Below are 27,388 nucleotides of genomic sequence, written 5' to 3'. Positions count from 1 at the left end.
TTGCACGATTTAAAAAAATTATAGATTTGTGTCTATGTAATGATCATACTCTGCAGTTGTCTTGTGGAAGTTTAATCACATTTTTTATATATTTATATAAATGTACTTCGGTATTTATCTTACTGTTTTATCTGTAAATATTAGATTTTTTATTAAATGATGTTATGACTTAACTGTCGAATAAAGCTATGATTGATCTAACTCGCGACAGGCACATCATCCCCTATCTCAGCTGGAGATCCATTAAGATAAGTTTCAATTGTTTGAATGACAGCTGTGAGTCCCAGGGGGAGGAATGGTATGTCCCATGGACTGATGTATCTTCTACCCAATGTCTCTCAATTTTTCATTTAATTCTGCCAGAGCAAACCCCATCTCTCTAAGGAACCAGAGTCACAAATCCGGCATATCCGGCAAAATAAGAAGGAGAAGGAGAAAGCTGAGATGGAGGTCTGTTGTGCTGAACTACAAGCATTTTCTACTAATCAGCATGTGCACCTATGCACACTCTGAGGACTGGCCTACATCCACTGTAGAACAACCAGATGTTGTTGGTCCTTCTCAATTTCCTTCTGCTTATCTAGGACGATCACAAAGAGGATCTCACCCGTGGTGGGACAGGCTAGATCCACTCTTGCAGAGGTCCTCAGAACCAACAGAACCCCGCACTTTGGATTCCTAGCTACTACGGGTGGCATGCCAGCAGCCTTCTCCTGTTATTTTATTGTTGCCAGTCTGCCCACCATTTGTATCTTTTGCCCCTTCCTTCCATATCTGACTGAGCCGTAGGTGTTAGGGAACCTGCTGAGACCGGGGCTAGGCCACGGCAGTGCTTGCTCTGCATGGACAAGAAAATTCAAGAGGAGGGGTTTCTCATGCACAAGAGATTACCTGCATGCTGGAAATGAAAGCAGTACAGAAGCTGAGGACTGGAGCAGGTTGGAAAGGACTGTGAGCAGGAAACTGAACAGAGCAGAAAGCCGGGTTCAGGGTGTGGATCTGAGACAAGTGTGAGAAGATTTCAGAATGCATTTATGAGCGGGTAAGAAGAATAACTGTAGGATCCAGGAACCAGGAGAGTGAAAAAGCTCCACCTTCAGGACGTGTTAGGGTTTGGTAATAGCAGTACAGGGACAATGACGCATGAAGAAGGTGGGGAAAAAACATAAGGGCTGATTTAGATCTTGGTGGAGGGCAATACTCCATCACAAACGTGACTGATAGCCCGTCCACCGAATTAAGATCCCATTATATCCCATGGAGATAGTAATACGACGGACAGGATAGCTGTCACGTTTGTGAGGGTATTCCATCCGCAGAGATCTAAATAAGACCCATAGACTTGATTGTGTTGTGTTGTGGAGCTAGTATCTGAAGGTGTTGGAGAGTGTTCTATAATATACTGGTGTAAGAGCCGTCTTGGTGGCAGAACCATGACAGCAGCCTACCACTTTTCTCCATTTTGCATCCTTCATATATTTGACTCTTCACTATCGCAGGTGCTTCAAATCGACAGCCTCAATTTGCCTCCCAGGACTTCCTCTCCTTTACCCAGGGCACCAACTATATGCCAACAGATCTGGACAATTGGGATAGAGTGCACTTCATGGTGAACTAAGATCATAGCACCACCCTCCGCCCCCACCTTTATGACAGTGTCTACGGTAATTAGCTATCTCTGTGCACTACTATTACGTTTCTCCTAACGTTAATGAATAGCGGAGCCTTTGTTCACATGGCATGGTTTACAGCATTTGTTAACAATAGTATTGCTTATGGTACAAGTATGATTATGGTGTGCATCCGTTTCACCCTTGCTATGCCACTGAATGAGGCAGAGGAATCTGTGCTGTGAAGAGAGAAGGAAAAATCATGGCGAGGAAAGCCTTTAGGAGAGAGGGTACTGGAAAATTCAGAAGGAACAGAAACCTCTGAAGTTGTATGAAGAGATGCAGAAAGGGATAATAATTTGCATTAAACTTGGCACACTGAACAGTGAGATATGTTAAATAAACAAAAAACACTCTCTATTTACTTCCAAGCGTCTTTGTATTGTGTGGCTTGACAGCACATTCAACTTGGCACACTGAATAGTTAGACATGTCGAATAAACAAAAGCCATTTTCTATTTACTTTAAAGCATCTTTCATGGTGTGGCTTAGAAGGGGGATTCTATGTCTGTCCGGACTTTGTTTTTAAGGAAGCTGCAATGTCGACTGACAAAAGTAATCTTAAAGCTGAACTTGAGCGAAAAAAAACAACGCCTTGCTCAAATAAGGGAGGAAAAGAAAAGGAAAGAAGAAGAAAGGAAAAAGAAAGAGACTGATGTGCAGCTAAAGACTGAACTAGTTCAAGAAGATTCTGATCTTGATTGTAAACTTCACGAGACAGTGGCCCTGCTGCATTGGCATATCACCAGAACCACCACTAGTCCCAACCCCTATGTCTCCCTCCTCGAAATCAGTGAGCACACCAAGTGAAGCAAGCAGCCAGGATGAGCTGGGACCTAAAGGAAGGACCCTCCGGTGGGACACTGATCCATCGGCGCTGCTACTCCCTTCAGACTCAGAACTCGGACACATGGTACAGAAACTTGGATTTCAAAAGTTGTCCAGGTAGATTTCTTGCCACAAGAAGTGGTGGCCTTCTCAAAGGAGACACAGGCACCAGTAACTACTCACCAAATTGAAGTGAATGAAGAGGATGAGGAGCTGGCAGTACTCAAAATTGTACACGACTTACAGATTGAATTTGAAGAACGGAGACAGGAAATCAAAGAAGCTGCCCCAAGAGAGCTGACAGAGGAAGAAAAACAGCAAGTGCTGCACTCAGAAGAGTTCCTGATGTACTTTGACCGGACCATTCGGGTCATAGAGCGAGCTTTGGCAGAAGAATCAAATATACTCTTTGATTACAGTGGACTGGATGTGCAAGAGAGAGAAGGGGATGTTCAAGCTGGATCCAATCTTTCTTTCAATCGGCAGTTCTGTGATGAACATTGGTCAAAGAAGATGTATCCCGTACACCCCAGACAGCAAGTACAGAATTTGGAAGTCAGTGAGCGAAGCACAGATTATATCAGCCCTCGCCAATTTGCCTGTAACATCGAATGATTTAAATCAAACCATCGATGACTTCCATAGCTGGCTAATCACAGCAGCAGATAAGGTGGCACCGGAAGTGTTTAAAAAATCTATAATAAAAAAAAGCTTCTTCACCATGGTACTCATCCAAATTAAAAGCAATAAAGATTAAGTGCAAACAAAAAGAAAGAATCTGGAGATCCAATACAATCCTGACCATAAGAAAGAGTACTGTGCAGCCCTGGAGGAATATAAAGCTGCAATTATACAAGCAAAGACTGCATACTATACAAATAAAATCCAGGATGCTGCAAATTCTTCGAAGGAACTATTCCAGACAGTTAATGCTCTGATGAGATGTCCTTGAGACAGCATGTTCACGCCGGAACAAATATTTATAGATAAAATTGACATTTTTTTCCAGAATAAAGTGCAGTTAGTGTATGATAGCCTAGAAGAATCAACACGTAATATGGAGGAGCAAACTGTAATTCAATCTGAAGTCAGAGTGGAACATGAAGCTCTGTCATCTTTTTCCTCACTAACAGAAAAGAAGGTAGAGGAATTGATACTAAGTATCAAATCGGGCTCCCCGTTGGACCCCTGCCCACCATATATTCTACATATGGCATCAGAAGCCATAAGTTCCGTGGTATCCCCTTTAATTAATAAAATTCTGTCTGATGGAGTGTTCCCCACAACATGGAAGAAAGCGTGTATACGCCCACTTCTGAAAAAGACTAATCTGGACCCACAGGTTGAGTCGAACTACAGACCCATCTCCTGTCTGCCTTTTACAGCGAAGGTGCTGGAAAAGGCATTGAACACTGAGCTGATGTCCTTTTTTGAGAAAATCTAGATACCACCCAACATGGTTTCCGACCCAAACATTCCACGGAAACCGCTCTAATTTTGGCAATATATGAAATCCGCAGGGTAACAAATGAAGGGGGGAGTGTTGTACTGGTCCTGCTTGACTTAACAGCGGCCTTTGATATGGTTAACCATACTGTACTGAAACAAAGGCTGAAGGATGCTGGCGTCAAGGGGACAGCACTCTCTCTCTCCTATCATCTTTTCTGGCAGACAGGAAACAACTGATCTATTGGAATGGTCTTAGATCAGAAGAATTCACCTTACCGGGAGGAGTCCCCCAGGGATCGGCCCTATCACCAACGTTATTCAATATATATGATGCCCCCCTGGCCAGCTTGATAAAGAGCCATGGCTTTAAGTTGGTATCATACGCTGACGATACGCAGCTTATAGTATCGTTAGCTAAGGGTGCAGACTCCAGAGCCTCGGACTTCTGTAATTGCATTTCATCCGTGATGAATTGGATGAATACTAACTTTCTAAAGCTAAATGCAACCAAGACAATGGTCATCGTATTTGGCTCAAAAGATCAAATCTGGAATCAGCTATGGTGGCCGAGCACGGCTGGACCACCTCCGATACCAGTTTCAAAGGCAATGAACCTGGGAGTATTGGTGGAAAAAAATCTGACCTGGGCATCACAGATCAATCAGGTCACATCAGCCTGTTTCTTCACCCTCAAAGGGCTGAGAAAGATTCTCCCATATATCCCTTTTGCCTTAAGGAAAACTGTCATCGTGTCACCATACTCTCCAGAATTGACTACTGTAACGCCCTTTACCTTGAACTGGGGGTAGCCCAATTAAATAAACTTCAGGCCATCCAAAACGCTGAGACTAGAGTACTGCTTGGGCTGCCAAGACACCATCCTACCTCTGCAGCTATAACAATTCTTCATTGGCTCCCAGTGTGCAGACGGATAGAATTCAAGTCACTCTGTCTAGTCCACAAGGCTCTTTTCGGAGAGGGTCCGAAAGAGGTGCAGGATCTCTTCTCACATTATGTCCCTGCCCGGACTCTAAGATCCTCATCACTTGGTCTTGTACAAGTTCCAAAGATAAAAAGAGCACGCTGTGGAGGAAAGCGTTTTTCATTCCTGGCGTCAAAAGTCTGGAACACACTTCCACTGCATATCAGAAGCCTGTCCAATAGATATGCATTCAGGAAGGAAATCAAAACCTGGCTCTTTCCTTAAAGCCAACAGAATATAGGCATAGTCGTTGTTCCACTCTAACACAGCGCCAAGACGCCTCGGCAGTAGTGCGCTTTACAAGCACAGTCAGTCAGTCAGTCAGTCAAAGCATTGTGTTGTTACATGTTTGGATTGGTCTTTTCAGTACCCTGAGTTGGTTGTTGCATCCTACAATAACAATGAAGATGCCCTACATGAACCTGATGGGGTTGCATTAGTTTGGAACATGAAATTTAAGAGATCCACTCCCGAATATGTGTTCCACTGTCAGTCACCTGTGATGTCAGCATGCTTTGCCCGCTTCCATCCAAACCTCGTTGTTGGAGGGACCTACTCTGCCCAGATAGTAATTTGGGATAATCGAAGTCATAGAAGAACGCCTGTGCAACAGACCCCTCTTCCTGCTGATGCCCACACTCATCCAGTTTATTGTGTAAATGTAGTTGGAACACAAAATGCCCATAACCTCATTACAGTATCGACCGATGGAAATATGTGTTCTTGGAGTGTAGATATGCTTTCAACACCACAGGAAAGCATGGAGCTCGTGTATAATAAGACTAAGCAAGTGGCGGTTAACGGAATGGCCTTCCCAACAGAGGACGTCAACAATTTTGTTGTTGGCTGCGAAGAGGGTACAGTTTACACAGCGTGCCGACACAGAAGCAAGGGTGGCATTGGAGAGATTTTCGAGACCTCCAGGGACCCGTGACTGGCATCAGCTGTTAGATGGCGCTGGGGCCCATCGACTTCTCGCATCTCTTCCTGACCTCCTCTTTCGACTTTACCGTCAAGCTGTGGACGAAAAAGCACAACAGGCCGCTGTACTCCTTTGAAGACAATGCAGACTATGTGCACGACGTCATGTGGTCAATGGTGCATCCCGGGCTCTCCTCATGCGTTGACGGGATGGGGCACCTGGATCTCTGGAACCTTAACATCGATACCGAGGTTCCAACGGCAACTGTGATTGTAGAAGGAGCATCTGCTCTGAACCGGGTTAGGTGGTCTCACAGTGGTAAAGAAGTGGCTGTGGGAGATTCGGATGGTCATACATGGATCTACGATGTTGGAGAGATTGCTGTCCCTCATAATGATCAGTTGAGCCACTTCGCCGGGACATTGGCTGAGATTCATGCCAATAGAGCAGACGGTGAAGAAGATGGAACAGTACAGCTTTCATCCTAGCAGATGGAGGTCCATCTTTTTAACCACTGGGTTGCATCTGATTGCCTTAACTATTCTACTGTATCACTAGCTTTTCCTGGAGTCTCTATTTCTCTGCGCTACTCTCCCATACTTTTGTACAATTACGGTATGACTCCATGTCACAAGAACTCACATTTTCCAGTCCTGGAACTTCTCATTGTTAAGTGTGAACAATCCAAATTAACTAGACACACTACAAGACCCTGAGTGCACCAATTTTGTGAATGAAAGCCTAGAGACTTAAAGCAAGGTGTTCTTCTGACTTAGACCCATAAGGTAAACCTGGTAGGTAAGGTTGGATAGAATTTACAAAGAAGGATAACAATCTCCTTAGTCTCCAGGAAGCCCATATTTAATCTCGTGCCTGGGCGCACCATGGTCTCACAGTATTACTTCCACATGCAGACAGGTATGATCATCTGCGGATGTGGAGTGCTTGACTGCAAGGCACTTGATGAAGCACGTTAGATGTGGTGTTTTACACAGTGCCTTGCAGTATTAATGGGTGTACTATATGAGCATTTATGTTCTTTATTTATTGCCGCCTGCTGTATGGAACATATTTATTTGTGAGCATAAAAATAAACAATGGTGTGTGTTAACAGCGCAGCTGTTGTCAGACAATTATGTGAGCATTACTAGAGAAGGGCTTTGGCTCCACCCACATGTTGTGAGCAAGAAGTACTTATTTTGATTGGGCAGAAGTTGTATCCTTCAACACAAAAAAATGCTTGCCCTCCATACAGCTGTGATCATTTTGTTGAATCATCCAGTAGCCTGAGCTTGAACTTTCAGGGGCACACACATGACATTGTGATACTGTTAAAGTATCTCGACCCAGCAAGATACTTTATGTTGTTTTTCTCTGGCAGGAGCACAGATGGGAGGAGGGTAGTCATTAAACTTAATGGAGTTTTAGGACTTGCTTGACAATGCAACTGTCACCTGACCTTATAAACTACACCAAGCTTATTCTGCAGTTCTTTGCTTCCACAGAAATACATATTCACTTCCATGCTATTTATTTTTAATGCTTTACATTGCCGTACAGGATTCTTGCAAAGCCAGACTTATTGGCATTGCCTATGCTTTTTTGTCTTTGACCAAGATGTGTACAACTGTAATTTGGTTTGATCAAAGTTTCATTTTAATTTAACTAATTTCAAATGATCTTCAGGAATTTGAGTCTGTAATAATGTTGTTCTGAGAATAAATGGTAGTGTTAAGATGTGTATCGACCCTCCGCATGCATGAGAAGTATGCTTATCACAGTACACAGTTAATACACACATCCTGACATTGACTTCAGGACTGAGCTGCCAGAAGTGTTTCAAAAGGTATCCTTTAAATGCAGCAAGGGTACTCCCACCCATAGTCTGCCATCGCTGTGAGACTACAAGGCGCAGGTAGTTCCCCCTTCCTCTTTCATGAAACCGACAACATAGCATGTCCTTAGCAAAACAGGGTCCCAGTAAGGTATGCCTGTTCTGGGTTCTGTTACATAAAGAAACCATCAAATCCCTGTGATGCAGCCCCCACTCTCCAGTCATGTACATGCATAATTTTGAGGTTTTAACACTTGGAACAATTTGCATGACTATTTCTGTACTCTATTTTAACCCTGCTATTCAGCACCCCAAATCTATATACATAAAATAAGATCCTGTTCCGGTTTTACTTTCTGATTGTCATGCCTTTTGAAACATCTGGCTGAACTCCGTTGACAGGGTAATTAATGACACTGTGACTCATGTCTGCTCTGAGGCGTCATTCATACGCACACGGCATTTGCATCAGTAATGCAGACCCATGCAACTGCAACACACTGGAACTTAAAATGCGAAGAACTCTGTGGAAGACTGAAAAGCTAGCCGATTCATATGAGATGCTGTTTGTCGATGTATAGATATAGCATGGGTATTACAAAACAAATTCTAAGTTTACATTGTGTTTTGCACCAGCTATGCACGCACCTGATAGAAAATGCCAGATGCAGTGGAATGTAAATTGATGTCACTTTAATCTGTGAAGGGCCTGGTCCTTGAAGGCAGGACAGCCCGACGGAGAACAGGATGGGTTATAGGAGGTTTCACGTCAAAATACTGTCCATATTCACAAAGAAATACATTGGACACTCTTCACATCACAGTATACTTCATAAACGAAGGTGAATACTGCATGTGAATAGATGGTCTCATAGAGACAACTTGAAGCCAATTTGGTTACTAGGCTAGAACGTCTTTTGAAATCCGCTTCATTAGTGATTTACAGTTTTTGCAGACCCATGGAGTGTTAGCTGGGGGATTCTTTTTCTGATTCCTTCTATAATCTAGCACACAAGAGGTCTTCCCAAATCCCCACTCCTGGTTTTGTCAGATTACAATGCATCCAATATGTAAGCAGGGCAATAAGGAATCAAAAGCTGTAGCACCACTCCACAGGGGTGCATCATCTAAACTGCTACACAGCCCTGTTGGAGAGAGAGTCAGCATCATGCTAAGAGGGCCAGGGGGACTCTTGGGAATGACAATCTTGTCTGGCTGACCTACTTCCTTTTCTTGACCAAATGGGGTCCATTAGGATGGCGGACAGATGCATGACCGCTGTGCTGGAGGTGGCGGAAAATGCACCTCATCGTCCGCCAGCAGCAGGCCTTCCATCCGCCATATTAGGAAGGGGAACTGGGCGCATTTACTGTCCGCCACGGAAAAACGTGAACCACCGCGGGAACACACCACGGCGGACGGAGCATATCCAGGCTCACCGTAGTGCGGAATGACGTCCCGACCGTCCGCAATATAACGTAGTCGGAAACAAACCAGAAACCCGCAGCAGAAACACCTCCATCTCATAGACGGCGAAAGCACCACAACGGAGAGGGAAAGCAGTGCCACAAGACCCACCGCTCGGACCCGACCGTCATGGACCCAGCCCTACACGCCTTCCCGGCCCTGTTCGTACTTCACTACCAGCAAGTCATGCACCGTTGTGAACGCCGCCGCAGGTACGCAAGCATGCAATACACACATACCACGCCACAGCATGCATGAACACTGTTACTTGTTTACACCAGCAGCGTCGGATTGGCAACGAGGGCACTAGGGCAATGCCCGAGGGGGCGGCGTCCAGTCCCAGCTGAGGGCTGCTTTTTTGGCCAGCTGTGGTGGACCGATTTGGGCGGTCTCTGCATTTGTAAACGACCGCCAGCAGCCCAGTGGGTGCCTGAGAGGCCTTTCTGTAAGTAAATGGGCGTTCATTGCCACCCTCCAATCAATGGCAGAGGTGTCACTCCCTTACTCTTGCTGCGCCGGCCCAGTAATAGATGTATCTTGAGCGGTGCAGGGGGCATGATCAAAACTCGCCTCACTTGTTGTCAGGTGCGTCACCAACGTGAACTAACCCGTGGTAGACAGGGCATGTTGTAAATCACAAGAAATCCACAATGCAAGTACAGAACAAGCACGGACACTGACAAAGTACACAACATGAGTAACTGCCTTTATTAAACATCACAAACATAGCACTCTGATGTACCCAGGAGCCAGCCCAGTGGCCAGTACACATTGCAGAGCATGTCCATGAGAAGCTGCACAACCAAGGGGCAAGAAACAGCACAGTTACCACAGAGCCAGAGGCCAGAACAGAGCAGGTACCTATGAGGCAGCACACGTCAGTGGCACATGGCGTCATAACTCAAACAGGGCCAGTGGCCAGAACAGAGCAGGTACATCTGAGGCAGCACAAGTGAGGGGCACATTGCATCATAACTCAAACAGAGCCAGTTGCCAGAACAGAGCAGGTACATCTGAGGCAGCACAAGTGAGGGGCACATTGCATCATAACTCAAACAGGGCCAGTGGCCAGAACTGAGCAGGCACATCTGAGGCAGCACAGGGATATGTGGTGCATAGACACTGCCATGGACAACAACACAGCCAGGGTGCCTACAATGGACAGTCCAGACAGCAATGTAAAAGAGATGTGTGTGAGGGGGACTGAAACTCACACCAGAGAATCAGGTGGACTGTGAACCATCGGAGGTGCAGACACACTGGCAGCACCTGACCTAGGAGACTGAACAACAGACACAGCGCTAGCATCTGATACAAGAGAGATAGCTCCGTACACAGTGGCAGTGCCTGATACAGGAGAGTGAACAACAGACACAGCGCTAGCATCTGATACATGAGAGATAGCTCCATACACAGTGGCAGTACCTGATACAGGAGAATGAACAACAGACACCATGCTAGTATCTTCTACATTAGAGTGAACCACAGATACAGTGTCAGTACCTGATACAGGAGAGCGAACTCCAGACACAGTGCTAGTATCTAATACATGTGAGTGAACAACAGACACAGTGGCAGTACCTGATACAGGAGACCGAACAACAGACACAGTGCTAGTATCTGACACCTGAGAGTGGACAACAGACACAGTGCCATTATCTGACACATGAGAGTGAACAACAGCTGAGGTTGTGACATCACTGTACTGATGACCCACTGCCCTGTATAGTCCATGAGGCTGGGTGGCTCTGGGAGCTGGAGAGAGCTGTCCAGGAGAGACAGTATGAGGCTCAGTTGTTTGCGGTGTATGTCTACGCTTTTTGGGGATCTGTGAGGTCGGTGTGGACTTGCTAAGATTTAGAAGTGGTGCTGGCTCCACAGACACACTTCCCATCAAAGGTGGATCATGTGCTGGTGGTGGTCTGCTCTCTGGGGACATGCTGGACCCTGCTGAACGCTTGCTCTGGCCCTGCCTTCTGCCCTCAAACACCTGTGTAACAGGGGACTCCACAACACTGTACTCCTTCCTCCACTTCACAGGGGTGGTGTTGGAAGTCGAGGAATGGGGAGAATCGACCTCTGAGACATGTACCTTACGATCCCTCACCAACACCAGCTTCAGGGGAGACTTGGCTGATGGCTGTATGTCCTCGGGATGTCTTGTCCATGGGAGGTGCCTTGTCCCTGGGAGGTGCCTTGTCCTTGCTATATGCCTCTTCCTTGGGAGATGCCTTGTCCTTGGTATGTGCCTTGTCCTTGGTATGTGCCTTGTCCCTGGGAGATGCCTTTTCCTTGGGAGGTGCCTTGTCCCTGGGAGATGCCTTTTCCCTGGGAGATGCCTTTTTCCTGGGAGATGCCTTTTCCTTGGGAGATGCCTTTTCCCTGGGAGATGCCTTTTTCCTGGGAGATGCCTTTTTCCTGGGAGTTGCCTTGTCCTTGGGAGATGCCTTGTCCCTGGGAGTGGACATGGATGGGGACGCCTGAGTGCCCTGTGTCTCATCTGAGGGGCAGCTTATGTCAAGCCCTGTGCTGCCTCTAGCTTTCCCAGGGGATGGTGTCTGTGGCCTGTGTTGCTTTGCCTGCTGCTTGTGTTGGCTCTGTGTGCCATATCCAGAGTGTGAAGCAGGATCGGAGAGGTCATTCTCCTCTGTTACAGCCTGTGGTGTGGACGCAGGGACAGAAGCTGAACTTTGGGCATGTGACAGCTGAATGGCTACCGTCACTTTCGAGGACAAGGACTGGACAGTCCTGTGTATACGAGCAACATCCCCATGCATCCCCTCTATGAAAGCTACCACCTGGCCGAACTTTCTGTCGTGGTCCAGGAATGCATTTAGCATGTTAGTCAGACCCACACACAGCTGGCACAGCAGGTCAAATGCCTCAGCACTGAGGGCAGTTTGGCACACAGGGTCAGGTGCAGCGGTGCCTGGACCAAAGGACACTCTGTGTCTCCGATTCTGGCGAGCACGGGCAGTACTTGTTGCAGTTTGCGGGAGTGTGGGCCCTGTACGCTATGTTTGCCGGTTGAGGGGGTTGATTTCCCACTCCCTGTGTCACCTAATAATGAAGACTCACCCCCGCTGTCGGATCACGAGGATGTTGGTGTCTCAACACGTGAGTGCTCATGGTCACCTCTGCCACCCTCAACGATGCTGCTCACATCTGTCTCGGTCGTATCCTGTGTCACATCAGAGCACGATGCATTGTCACCAAATGCCTCTGTTGTCTGTCTAACACTGCCCTCGTCCAATGCTGAAAGAGAGAGAGATGTGGGTACATGTAAGTGCCAGAGTCACAAACTTCATAGGCAAGTGACGGACAGACCTGGAAGTCAAAACAACATGTCGTACCCAGTCTGTGCATCCACAACCTCCTTCACCTATTCCCATTAGCACAAATTGCCTGTACATGTGAAACATGTGCGTCAAACATCCATGGCACGTCAATGCAGACAAATATGCAGGTGATGCAATGAGGCCACAGATCTGATTGTCAAGTACAGGGCCAGACACAGGAATGCACCATGTATGTCATGCTGCAGGAAAACCATGACAACTGCACACAACACAGCGTCCACTCACAAGCAATTGAAGCACACTGCCAACATCACAGAGGCAAGTACTGGCTCTGACATGCAAACTATGTGGGCACACATTAAGAAAATGAGCCAATACTGTAGACTCACCCCCAGATTCCTGCTGGTCCTCACTCAAACGTGCAGCCAGATCAGGATGTGTCACTGCTAGGATGCGTGCCATCAGTGGGGTCATGGTACGGTGTGCCAACCTGCCAGCACTTGGAATCACCCCCAGTGTCATCTCTAGAACATTCCTGCTGAGCATGGAGATGTCGTCCCACCGCTTGTGGCAGTGTGTATGTAAATGTTGCACACCCCCACGGCACGCTCATCGTGTACTATGGCCCTCCATATGGCCTTACGCTGGTGAAGTTTGAGCTACGGATTTGGGAGGTAAGAGGAAGACATGTCAGTGTACATTAGTCAGTCAACACAGGCACACTGTACATGTGAATCATATAAACATAGCAGGGGAACAGCAGATATGGCGGTAGGTACATATGCCATGAGACTTACATAAAAGGTATGGGAGACACACACAAACTAGATAGCTGGTTTGGGGTTTGGAACAGCACATGTACCAGCATACACGTATCTTCTTGGTGCCCATGGGTGAATAAGATGTCATATCATAGTAGCAAATCAGCCTGTGAGTGAACCAGACAAACCCCCCAATGTCCAGGCAGGGCTGGAGCACTCCCACAATGACCTAAAATGCACACCACCGACCAATATGGCCCTGGTGGAAAGGGATCCGTCCCATGGCCCCAACATGGAGGGACATGGACATGCAATTACCACACCACCCCCACAGATTGTCACATGCACACAACCGACCTGAGTCAGCCCACTATTTACTAGCCTTCATATGGCATGTGCTCTGCGACACTGCGTGCCACACCCATCTCAAAGTGCGGACCACGAATCATGAGGTACTGGGTACACATCACATCACCATGCACACAGCATGCCCAACTGGGTCCCACACAGCCCCCAGCATGTCCAGACAGCAGATGCAAAGAGTAAGTGGTGCACACCATGCCCCCTCATTTACATCACACTGCACTTACCAGCACTCCAGGGGCACCGTATAGCCTCCCATACTGGTTGATCACCCCGTCCACGAGGACATCCAGCTCCTCAGTGGTGAAGGGACGGCACCGGATCTACACAACCCTCGACATCACGGTGTCCAGGACACTGGCACAGCAGCACCTGATTCTGTAGGGAGCAGGCACTGGCAGCAGCAGGAAGAGGTGATGGGTGCAGGCAGCACTGGCTGGAGACTGGATCTGCAGCCACAGCAGTGGGTGTTGTAGAGAGCAGGCAGCAGCATGTAGAGGTGATGAGTGCAGGCAGCAGTGGAGATGTGGTGCACACGCACACACATATATAGGGCCCAGAGGTAATTTCATTGGTACAGGGCAGCTGCAATTGGTGTCCCAGGTCTGCCATATTTAAAACTCTCCAATCACTGGCCCCGCGGTGCCAGTGCACGCCTTCCGCGTTATTCAAACTTGCATTTTGCAACCGCAATGGCGGTTCCCATTGGCTGTTGAATAGGGTGCCATGGCGGGGACACACCGGCGCGGTCATGCGTGCGCTGCCACTAGGGTGCATCTTTCAAATGCATCCAGTTTCCGTCACAGCAATGGAGGTTCACGCATACCGTGGGGGCGGGGCAGGCTTTCCGCAACATTTAAATCTACATTGTGAAATGGCAGTTGGTAGGTCCCTCCATGCAGATAGCGGTACCCACCACCATTCTCTGGCGGTGAGTCACCGCCCATGCCCATTCAGTCTAGGGGCCCGCCATGTAGATAGCGGTACCCACCGCCATTCCCCGGCGGTGAGTCACCGCCCATGCCCATTCAGTCTAGGGGCCCGCCATGCAGATAGCGGTACCCACCGCCGTTCCCCGGCGGTGAGTCACCACCCATGCCCATTCAGTCTAGGGGTACTGAATGGGCATGGGCAGTGACTCACCACCGGGGAACGGCGGTGGTACCGCTATCTGCATGGAGGGACCTACCAACTGCCATTTCACAATGTAGATTTAAATGTTGCAGAAAGCCTGCCCCGCCCCGCGGTATGCGTGAACCTCCATTGCGGTGCCGGAAACTGGATGCATTTGAAAGATGCACCCTAGCGGCAGCGCACGCATGACCGCACAGGTGTGTCCCCGCCATGGCACCCTATTCAACAGCCAATGGGAAACGCCTTCCTGGAGGCTGAATGCAAGTTTTGTATTTGCGGCAGGCGTGCACTGCCAGCGCGAGGCCAATAACTGCACGGTCAGGCACACATTCCGTGTTGGCAAGAGGATATGGGTGGCAGAGCAGGTACATGGTACCTGCCAACACATCATGCTGTGGCGAGGGTGCTATTCACGGGTGTCCATTGGCCACCATGATCATGCAACGGGGCAGTGCAAAAATTGCAAGTTACCCACCCAGACCAGTGCTGAGTGCACATGCCAGGCCAGTGCACATCTGTGACAATGTAGTGATGTGGTGGCTCACATATGACATGGGTTGACATTTACACAGTTCAGTGTTACCATGGACCTGCAGATTGTGTTCCATGTGAGTCTGTGCTTGGTCTGTACAACGACGTGTGATGATGTGGTGGATGCACTGTGATGTAGTTGCTGTGTGATGCATGCTTGATGGATTGTCCTCTCATGTGTCCATGTCCAGTCTATGCAAGTCTAGTCAGAGGTGCATGACCTCATGGACTGTGTATTTATGTATTGGCATGGTGCAGCACAAACATTGGGGCCTGTGGGGATGCAGATCCACACATTAGGTGTATGTTGCACAATCAAGGGTGTCTGTGCTACATGTGGAAACGTGCCTTTGTGCATACACATGGCTGTGACGTCATTGTGGGGATGTCAATGTGTGGCAAGTCTACAGGTGTGCCATTGTTGTGTGCCAGGGCCAACCCACATGTAGTCTGTGGTACCATCACTGGTGATGTCAGTCATTGTTGTTGTTGTGTCTGTCATGATCACAAATGTGGTACAGCTGTATTGTGTTTACAATTGACATGTGCTCCCATCCTAGGAGGGCTCTGAATGTGCACCGTCCATACACTGTGCTGGAGAACATTGCGGCCGATGAGGTGATACACAGATTCCGCTTGGACCGCCACACATTGCAGATCCTGGTTGCCCAACTGGAGCTCCACCTGCAGCCACGCAGGGAATATCCCGGCGCAATAACACCAACGGCCAAGGTGATGGCGGCACTTCACTTCTTCGCTACTGGCACTTTCCAGCACACGATTGGTACAGCAGGGGGGATGTCCCAACCCATGTTTAGTGTGGTACTGCATGATGCCCTGGCAGCCATTATGCTGTTTAAGGATGAATATATCCATTTTCCAGAGGCAGCGGAATTGCCAGCTGTGAAGGCTGATTTCTAAGCTCTGAGTCGAATTCCACATGTGGTGGGTGCCATTGATGGCACACATATTGGTCTGGTTCCATCACAGGCACGTGAACACATTTATCGTAATCGGAAGCATTACCACTCCATTAATGTCCAAGTGGTGTGCCAGGCCAATCAGATCATCTTGCATGTGTGTGCCAGATATCAAGGCTCTGCACATGACTCCCACATCCTGCGGAGCAGCATTGTGTCCCAACTGATGGCGAATATGCATCCGGAACGTGGCTGGCTTGTTGGTGAGTTGCAAGTGTCAACCACTGTGTTGTATGTGTGCCCTGCTGACTCCCACCACAGTGGTAATGTTGGATGTGCCTGTCCACCTCTCCCATAGGTGACTCTGCGTATCCAAACCGCCCATGGTTGTTGAGCCCCGTACGGAATCCCACTATCCCAGGCGAACAGCGATATAATGTGGCACATGGCAAGACACGTCGGGTGGTGGAGCGCACATTCGGGCTGCTGAAGTCAAGGTTCCACTGTCTGGACAAGACCGAAGGGGCACTGCCTTACTCACCCGCAAAGATCTGCAAAATCGTGGTCACCTGCTGCATGCTCCACAACCTGGCCCTGCGCAAGGGGATCCCCCTGATCCTGGACCCTGCAGACCAACAAGTGGCTCCCAATGCTATCCCGCACGTGTCCAGTGATGATGAAAGTGGAGAAGAGGAAGGTGTGGACCAGAGACGTCAGCTCATTGAGCGCTACTTCCCTTGAAGGTGGTTGTCAACGTACGGTGTTGACATGGTATGCGGGAGGGGTGGTTGGTGATGATGTCTGGATGTGGGTTGTGACTGCTGCCTGTGGTTGGCTCCGTGCTGGATGCAAATGTGTGTGGGACATGGTAGTCATGCACGGCTCAAGAATGGGTATGTTGTGACTGGTGCAAATTGTGGAGTGGATAGATAGCACAGCCGTGAAGTGCGGTGTGGTGTGAAGGCTGTGATGCAGTCTCCTGACATATGTATGTTGTTCTCTTGTTTTCCCTAGGTCACTTCATTTTCACCATGAGTACAGACAGGCATTGCTCCTTGGACATGGTAACGTTTACATCATTGTATACCCTATGATTAAAACATGGAGTACACACAGACATGAGTGTTTTAAGGGGGTTTATTTACAATGGTGGCAGTGTTGGTGGAGTGCATATTTACAAGATGGGGGTAGGGATCAGCAAGTTGAAAGTCATGAAGGACGAGAACATCGTGTAGAACCCATATTGTTGTGGGAACCCAGTACAACAGATATATGCGATGGCCTGGCGGTGTGGGCCAGGATAGTCAGCAGAGTGCATCATGGGCTCAGGGTATGGTGAAGTCAGTGCTGGCTCCTTGTCTGGCAGCTGGCTGGTGCTTTGCCACTGGTTTCACCTGGCTGTTTCCTCTGACGTCCCCTCTGTATTTTGGCCGGAGGGGGGGGCTGCTGTGGGGCAGCCTGCTCGGGGGACACATCCCTCTCTGTGGCCTCAGGGGATGTTTGTGGAATGACATCCTGCAGGCCACTGTAGGGGGAGGTGGTATATGGCCTGCAGGCTGCTCCCTTCGAGCCGCTGCTTGCTGCCCCATGATGTCCACCAGTTGTGCCATCCTGTTGTCGATGGACCTCAAGAGCTGCCGGTGCTCCAGTGTGTCTAGGCATGACTGTGCCTGTGCATGCTCATATACGTCCACGACCCTGTTGATGGCATTCAGGGCCTCGGCACCACAATTGGGTGGGTGTTGCTGGCCACCTACCCTTGCACCTGCCCTCCTGTCCGGGACCTGTTGCCTCACCTAGGTCCTAGCCCGGAAACTCTCCCTGCTCTCCTGGGATGTGGAGGGAGTTTCATTGTCCAATGGGTCTGGGAGAGTGGCACAAGGAAGACTTGTTGCAGTGGTGGTGGTGGTGATAGTGGCAGTACAGGTCCCGACAACAGGGCCACTGTTGTTGTTGTGGTCAAGGTGGTGGTGACAGCAATGTCCTGGGACCGTGAAGGCAATGGCGACTCTGGTGTACCGGCTTTATTCACAGCATCCGAGGCGTCAAGGTCATCTGCACCGGAGAGTCCATGGTCTGAGGGAGGTGCCTGGTGTTGCCGGTTTCTGACATTTCCTGCCAGTTCACGATCACCTGTTGTACAAAGGATAGAGAGTCATTGATGTGTACTGCACAGGTTGGTTGTTGTGACAATTGGGATGTCATGTCATGCAGCACAAGATTGACGGACTCATCACATTGTTGTGGTACACAGTACTGGGCATCATAACAGGTTAGGGTGGCATAAGCCACTTGGCTGTGATGGCCCCTCAACCAGGTGCACCCCTCCCTGTGAAGATGGCTACCTACCTGTTAGCCAGTTTGGTGAGGGGGTTTCATTGCTAGCACATGGTGGAGGGATTCCATCTTGCTGAGCTGTGGGTGAAGGGGGCCTGTTGGGAGTTGTAGTGCTGGCTGCTTAGCCACATGTGACCCAGGAAATGGGGGTTGCTCCGTGTGTGGGTGGTCATGGTGGATGCATTTTGGCCCTGGCATTCACACGTTTGGATGAATGTGTGCTCCACATGCATGTTGTGGGGCCAAGGCGGAGTACCTCAGCAGTTGTGCAAGGCAGTACTTGGCATTGTAGTTGTGGTCATTAGGTTGTACTTACCAGCCTCCATTCCCTCAGCTATTCCTTCCAGGCTCTCCGGGTGCAGTATTCCAAGCACCTTCTCCTCCCATTCACTGTATGGTATTGGCTGGATGGGACTGCCGGCGCCAGTAGGCTTGGCCCGCTCTTGGCTCTGATTGACTTCACCTTTGCCTTGAGGTCGTGCCACCGCCTCTGGATGTCTCTTTTGGTGCATGGCACAGTCCCTGATGCGTTCACTCTGGTGACTATCCTTTCCACATTCTGGTTTTGTTGGCCAGTGTGGTCTGTTGTACAAGGGTTCCAAACAGGTTGGGTTCTACACGTATAATCTCATCCACCATGACTTTCAGCTCACTCTCTGTGAATTTAGGCTGTTTCTTGTGAGACATGGTGTGTGCTGTGCAGGGTGTTGGGGTGCAGGTGTGGTTTGTTGGGATGGTGTTGTGGTGGTAGGTGAGGTGTGTGTGTTGATGTGCAGGTTGTTGTGTGGCTATTGGTGTATGTGGTGCTGTGCTCTGCTGTGTGCCGCTTCCTCCCAGTTCTGCCGTGATGCAAAGGATTGTGGGGATGGGAGGGGCTCCTTTTATTTTCTTCTTTGTGGCTGTGTCCCAATGGTATCTTGCAGTCCAGTATGTTGTGGGTGTGGAATGTAAAAACCACAGTTGATGGACAGAATGCAGAACAATGTCATACATTCACCCAGTTGTGGGTGTGGACCCTTGCCTGTCAGGTGTTCCACCATGGGGGTGTGTTTTTGATGTGAGTTATTGGGGGAGGGGTGTGTTCATGGTAGGTTTGGGTCCTGATTTTCTGGATTGCCTGGTACCTTGCAGCTGCCATTTATTTTGCGGTCTGAGCGCCGTGGGGGATTAGCTTTGGCCCTTCCGCTGATACTTACATTTGTCGATGTTATTTTCCGCAACGGTTGTGGAGGGTGATTCTTTACGTTGCCCCGGCGGTGTTATCCTAATCGCGCGGCCGGTCACTCCGCTGCACTGTCGGCGGTTGGGCCCGTTACCGCGGCCACTCTGTCTGCGGCGGTCGGTTTTTTCTAAGGTTCTGTCGGCGGTCTTTGGTGACATCCCTCCGCCGCGGTCGGGTTTTCTATGGTTCCGTCCGCGGTCAGGGGTCTTTGGTGGCATCCATCCGCCGCGGTCGGGTTTTGCTGGAGGGGAATCCTAATTGCACCTCCGGTTTCCCCACGGTGTGGTCGGGCGGTCATTTGATGCAACACTGGCGGTCAGGACGCTTTCCGTCCGCCATCCTAATCGGCCCCAATATTCCTACAGGCAATAAATTCAAGGTGGCCAGATGTTCAACGGTTAACAATCAGCATCTCTTTTGGCCCACTATGAGTGTTGGGGATTATTTTTCCTGGCACAGTGCTGCTGCTAGGCATTATAGCAATTGCACAACATTCTCAGGAGTAATATTTGTGTTAGCATAGTATTCCTTATGGGTTTCTTTGTACAAGGCATAATACTACTTTTTTTCTTTTGGCATAGAAGTACTCTTGAATATTGTCTATAATTCATGCACCTTAGCATTATTTTTCGAGTACTCTGTACTGAGTGGCAGTTTTATTGAGTTGAATTTCAGTAGGACTCATACAAAGGGACACATCCCAGAAGGCACAAGCTAGAAGGATACAGCCTAAAAGTATTTCTATCCTGAAATCTCCTACTTCATAGTACTGCAGATGAACACACCACAAAATACTTGAATTCCCATATTCCACCTTCTGCTGGGACCCACTCTTGTTTCATTGGTCTCATCCGCTCTCTCAATATGCTTCATTCGCCACTTCTCTCTGACCCCTTTCCCTCATACTACTAGTATTGCCCCCAGGGCTCAATGTTGAATTAGCAGTCCTACTGTTGCTGTAACAACTACTTATACCACTGTTACTAAAGAACTACTAACATTACTTTTATTTCTAATACTAATGCTTTTTCTGGTACTGCTACTGATTCTAATATTTCTACAGATACAAATACTACTGATACCATTGCTACTACTGTTTGTGCTAAAACTAAACCTAGAATTGAAAGTTTTATTAGCTTTCAACGCAATCGCATCATTGGGCATTATTGAACAAATTCAACAAATAATACAAAATAATGAATACTGAAAATACAAAATTCAGCATATCAGCTTAAAGAAAACTAATAATAATTAAATGGTGTAATTTATTTTTTAATCCAAAATAGCATATATATAAAACAGCAGTAAGTCTCACCACTTTGAAAAAATAACACAACAGGAGGTGCTTAAAAACAATGTTGGAGCATTGTTAACAGCAGCGATTTCCTTTAGCCCTCAGGCAAGCACAGGTATACAAACTTAACAGCAAGGGCTGAGAAACAGACAGTGTCCCACGAGTCTCTACTAAACATAACAAGAGGGAGTTCACATTTTGACATTTCTGTCAAAGGTGCAGTGTTTTACAAGTAATTCCTTTTTCCGACAAGCACACACAATAAATAAGAAGCCTTATTATTCTTGTAAAGGTTTTTTTCACAGATGTTATTTTGGTACTTTAAAATTGATTATAATACAACAAGACTTATTCTCGTTACATCAATACTATGACATGCAAGCTAGTGTAAAGCTTTAATGGAAGCCTACATAATAGATATGATGTGTAAAACTATTTTAGAAGATAATAAAATAACGGTAATACTATGACAAAGCACAAAGCAAACATCATGAAAAAATATAACATAGTTCATTAAACAACTTCCATTTTCAGTTAACCAAGACTTCTAATAATTAGCACTGAAAAGCTTGCCATCAAGAGGAGTGCATTGGATAAGTTGCACGTCTGAATGCTGTGGGCCAACTGCTCTGGGCTGTCTGAAGGGATAATTTGTATTTTTGAGAAGCCAGTATGTTACCAACCTGCAGCCTTGCTGGAATGACAACATATTTCTTTTGAATCAAAATGTTCCTCCCTCCCGAAGGATTAACAACATTGCTTTTATGTTCCAAGACTACAGTGAGAAAAATAAAAGAACCAGTAACTTGGGAGAAACCCATTGACAATGTTTCCCAATTCAATACATATGGGGCCAGATGTACGGCTCACCAATTAGCAAGTTGCAAATTGCGTCGTATTTGGGACCCACTAATTGGGAGGCACAACAGTGTCTGAGATACTGTTTGCGATTCCTAATGGGTCGCAAATTGCATGCCTCATGCATATTAATGAGGCTGTCGCAATTTGCGTCCCCATTTGGAATGGCTGGCACCCCCAGGGATGGTGGCCTGCTGGGGTCAGCAGACCTCCATGTCTGGTACTGCTTTTAAATAAAGCAGTTTTTTCCCAAATGCAACCTGTTTTCCTTAAAGGAAAACAGAATGCATTTAAAAAAATAAAAATGAAACTTTTCATTTTCATTTTTAACGTGCAGGCAGTGGTCCCAGGGACCACTGCCTGCCCTTAAAGAATATTTACGCATGCATTCACAAATGGAAAGCGGTCCCCTTCCTGTTTGCGAGTGCTTTACCACCCTTCTGAGAAGGGTGGTAAACTGCGAGTGTTTTTCGACTGCAATTGCACAATTGTAACATTCTTACATAGCTTAAGGAGTCCCTATTAGGAAGGGATGCCCTTGGAACGCCCCTCCCTAATAGCAATTCTCTAATCCTATTTTGCGAGTCACAAATTGGGATTAGTACATGGGCCACAGGTTTTTTGTGGGATCAAACGTGTCTAAAACTCATTTGCTCACGCAAAAAACCTTTGTACATCTGGCCCATAGTTTCTTAATGGCAATAAAAAACAGTATTCAAAATATGTGTGTATAGCTGTAGAAATTAAAAGCACAACTGTAGGAAGGTGGCTACCTGACTATGGTTACCCCAGATTATTTGCCTTGTGTTTAGCTGGTTTTCGACTTAGTTGGCCTGGTTCCCTGCTAATCAGGGCCCCAGGCTATCTGCTCTCTCTGTAAAATGGATCCCATGTACCCTAGGTGCATAACTAGATTGGCTTGGGTCACCTTATCAGCCCCTGTACAGAGCACTATAGGTGCCCAGGGCATAGGTGCATCCAAGGCCTACCAGGGGCTGCAGCATATATTTTGCCACCCCTGGCTGGCTATCTAAAATTGACACAACTGGCTGATCACTCAGCTGGGGCAAGGTGGTGTAATCACCCCTTGCTTAGATATAGTATGCCTATATCTAAACCTATCTGGACACATATCAACCTGGGAGCCACTCCTATGGCAGGCCTTAACAATCCTGAAGGCAAAGTGCGTGGTTTAATGTGAGATGGTGCTCTAGCATGAGCTGAGAATGTCTGCAGCTGTCGGGACCAATTCCCTTAGCTTTTTCGGGATAATGCCAAACCATATACTATTAAGTGCATTATAATCCTCGCGGTTATATGTCAACTTTGGTTTGGCTTTATCAAAACATGTTGTGTAAGGTGTCATACGAATTGGAATACTACCCCCTCGCCAGTCCTGGCGACGGGGGTAGCATTCCACCCCTCTAGAGGGGACGACATGTTACTTTTGCTAAAACGCGGTTGATTTTTAAAAGAGCCTCAGATCCACAAAATGGATGCTTCTGCCACAGACACCTGTCTGACCTCCTGCTGCTGACCGAAACTCAGCAGAGGAGGCCTGGACAAAGGCTTTCTTGTCACAGGGAGGTGTCACACCACCCCAGACAGGAGATAGTGGATTGTAGCAGGGAGGTTTGAAAGAAACCAGACAGTGCCTGGGGAGCACAAGGCTTCCCCTTGCATAATCCGGTCAAACCGGTTCTGGGGCACACCAGCCCCAGCTCCAGGGCGACCTGGACAAAGGAAAGGGGGTGTAACTGCCCCCCTTCCTGGTCCCACCCATAGGGAGGGACCTAGCAGGAGATCCACCCCTCAGATTGGAATAAGAGTGGTAGCAGTGCCCTAGCTCGGCAGATCATCCTGAAATCACCTTTAAACTAAGAAGACGACTGGACTTCGACATTCTGATGAACAGAAGACTGAAGAGCATCTCCCTTGTGGCCTAGGAGGGGCCACCCTGTGAACACAGGCACCACCCAGCACCTCGACGTCTGCTTTGCCGCCGCCTCCCGCCGGAGCCCGAGTGCAAAGCCTGACAAGACCCAGCTTCCCAGACCTCTCACAGCCCGATCCACAGTCCTTGCAAAGAAGGGACCCGTGGAGGCACCGAGAGACGTGGGACCAGACATCTTGGAAGACCCCCAAGACGCTGACTGCGCAGCATTCGAGGCACCCTCGACTCTGTGCTTTGGGGTTTGAGAAGCCCCACAACCAAGCAGCATTTGCACCAAAGATCAGCCCTCCAGCATCTCCACGATCTGCATGGGGCCCTTTTGTTTTGTGCCACTTGACTCGCCATCCTGGCCACTTGCCACGTGGTCAGCGGCCATCTTGGCGACGAAACCTACAATTCACACTGTGGGTCAGGTTGCTCCAGACCTGCCCTCGCTCCTGTAGAAAGGAGTACCCGCTCTGACCTTGCTGGTCCGAGTAATAAGCCTTTTTCACTTTCTGCGTGGCTTGCATTAGCCAATGCTTGTTTGCTTCAATCGAGTTGCCGACATCGCCATCAGCTAAATCCTTTGTGGGACAGCTCGTGATCAACTCCTGGACGTCCTTGACCTCTTCGTGTCCACGTGGCTGCAGAGAGAAGCAACAACTCATCACCTGTTTGCACCCGACTTTGCCTGGTTCCAATCTGGTTCCACGGTGGTCACTGGTCAGTGACTTTGAACATTGTCCCCTCTGCTTTCAGGTCTTCACCACTTCAGATCCACCCTTGGATCACACCGGACACTTCTGCTTCCCATCGCCTGCACCATCTTCAGCTCCAAGCACCAAGAGCCTGCGTGTCAAAACCCGACGCCACTTCGACCCTGTGCACCCACTTCCTGTCGGAGAGGTAACATTGCAACGCCGGTGTTCCTACACTGGTACACACCTCTAGGGTCTGTGTCTTAAGTTTTGTTCCTCTAGGTTCAGCGGAAGTATCTTTAAACTAACTTTGTGTAACTTTTACGCACCATTGACATTGCATTGGTGCAAGACGCACTTTACGTGCTGCACCCGAATTCTGCGGGCTTCTCCCGACTTCAGCATTGCTAGTCCTGACTGCTCCCAGCGATTCTCTAGGCCCTAGGCCTAACCACTATTTGATTGGTATCTCTTATACCACTTTTTTAATATATGGTTTGAGTGGCCACCCGCCCTCATCCATAATTGTGCTACTTTGTATGTTATACTGTGCTTTTGATTTAACGCTTGTGCCCCTTTGCTCATAAAGAGTACTGGGGATTAATTTAGAAATAAACACATATATTTTTATAATATATACTTGTGTGGTGTCCTTTCATTTGGTATTACAGGATTGTATGTGGTAAAACAGCTCGCTTAACACGACCTCTTAAGTTAAGCCTTCAAGGCTGCTTAGTCCATGCTACCCCTAGGATAGCTTGTCTAAAAAGGTTGACTTACAACCAGACACCATAAGGGATTGTTTGGACTGATACAAGGTGGTTCCAGAATTGGAAACAACACATATCAGGCCAACTTTTCACATTGGTGCGCAGCGGTGCGGATTTGAGCTTGCTGTTGTTTTACCATTGCAATCTTTTTATCAAACTGAAAGATCACATCAAGTACCTTAGGTACATATAAATCAAAAGCTTAGCATATTAAGTTCTACTGAACTTAGTAGTTGTAGATTAAAGGGATTAGCACACCCTGACTACAACTCACTAGCAAGGTACAGTAGGAAAACACTTAGTGTAGGTAAGTGCACCACTTACACCTCACTAGCAGTCATGTCTGATGCAGGTGGAGCCTCAGGCTCTGCTCCTGTAACAGTTGACCCTACCAAGGCAACTTCCAGATATGACAACCTTAGCCACAAAGACTTGGTGCCCTGTGCACAGCAAGAGGGCTTAAGAAGGGCAGAGGCCCTACCATTCCTTCCCTGATAGCCTTCCTGGAAAAGGATGACTTAGATAAGGCGAGTCAGGCTCCCTTAGATTTAGGAGATGGAGTGAACCCCCTTGAGCATGAGATAACTCCAGAAGAGGAAGAAGGAGAGGAGGAAGAAGGCTCAGAGGTAGATGACCACCCCAACATTTATAATTAATATGAAACACATTGTTATACAACAATGAGTGTAATGCAGAAAGAATCAACAGTAGGCATAAACATACAAGGCGTTTACATCATAAAAGAATCATTGGCCGGTGCACAAGGGACACAAAACACAAGACTGTAAGTACAACAAATTTAGATTGAAAAGGAACAGCGCCTATATGCATCCCTGCCTCAACCCGTAGTTTGTTGGAATTTTCTCACCAAACTATAAATGCAACAAGCCTTGATCAATATCAAGACCATGAAGTTTGTTCCAGAGGATTAGGTGGCAGTGCCGGACTAGAAATCAAAAACTGCCCACAGGAAAAATTTACAGATCAGCCGATGCTGCAGGAGCATATAACTAGAAGGGGCCATGTAGGTTTTCAGGATTGGATAATTTGCAGCGGCTAAAGCTCTGAAGACAGACCCCTACCATGCAGCTGACCGCGATAATGCCACAGTGATAGAACTGCAAGTCAGGCCTCACCAGAGGCTTGTGTTATAGATACAAAATTAAAAACAAAATCTATCTTTTGTTGAAACCTCAGCATCAGCTCCTCCGCGATGGCTGAGGCGCATCGCCCCACTGGCTCAGAGACAGCAGCTGAAGAATAAAACAATATTTTAATATTGTTTAATTTTTCAGCTGCTGTCTCTGAGCCAGCATGTGCAGGGAGGGGCACAGCTGGGCGCATGTCAGGTTGGCCAGCCGTCCTAGGCCAGCCAAACTGACAGGCGCACTTAGATTTCTCTAACCCAGGCGAGTTGGAGAAACAGCATAAACTCCCTGTACCTAAACAAGCGTTAATCTAGCCCGCTCAGGCCAATCCTCATGCAGCTCTCATGCTTCAGAGCAGCGTGCCGATTCGACGGGGAGTCTGTGATGCCAGGAACTGGAAGCAGAGGAGTGTGAGGCAGCCAGCAGCACTACGTAAGTGTTTTTTTCTTTAATTAAAACCCCCCGTTGGCTCCCCCTCAGCGCTGCGTAGCTACATATATATTATATTGGAAGATCAACTCAAACAAACAATTATTTCCTTTGCAATTTACATTATTTATGTGTGTTTTCCAACTAAGCATGGCACATTCTATTAGTACAGTAGGACTTACCATTGAATTTTGCCAACATACACTAAAACAAATTAATATGTTTCCTTTTACATATTGACGGCAACTTCCAATATTCCTCTTCTTAACACTGTGTCCTGTCCAGACAAATTATTTAATTATTCCTGCACTCTGAGAACACCCTACTTAATTCCCATTACTTTTGCCAACTGAACTAGGCATCACTGGATGTCTTCTACGTTTAGGCAAGATTCATATATTTGCACCAATATTTGATTGGTTATAAGTTAGCTGCAGAGTAGATGCTACAATGATTTAATGTTAACTCCAGAAATGAGTGAAACATCTGTCATGGCATTCTGGCAATTAGTTAAGAGAGTACAGACTGTTGCAAAC

General features: G+C 47.7%; 1 pseudogene; it reads left to right on the top strand.

Moving 5' to 3' along the window:
* Positions 1-2,206: 2,206 nt before the first annotated feature.
* LOC147728624 (cytoplasmic dynein 1 intermediate chain 1-like) lies at positions 2,207-6,339 on the top strand (annotated as a pseudogene).
* The last annotated feature ends 21,049 nt before the right edge of the window (positions 6,340-27,388 follow it).

The sequence above is a fragment of the Lissotriton vulgaris genome, chromosome 3_1 (genome assembly GCF_964263255.1).
Source record: "Lissotriton vulgaris chromosome 3_1, aLisVul1.2, whole genome shotgun sequence".
NCBI classification, from domain to species: domain Eukaryota; kingdom Metazoa; phylum Chordata; class Amphibia; order Caudata; family Salamandridae; genus Lissotriton; species Lissotriton vulgaris.
This window is presented reverse-complemented; position numbering and strand designations above follow the sequence as displayed.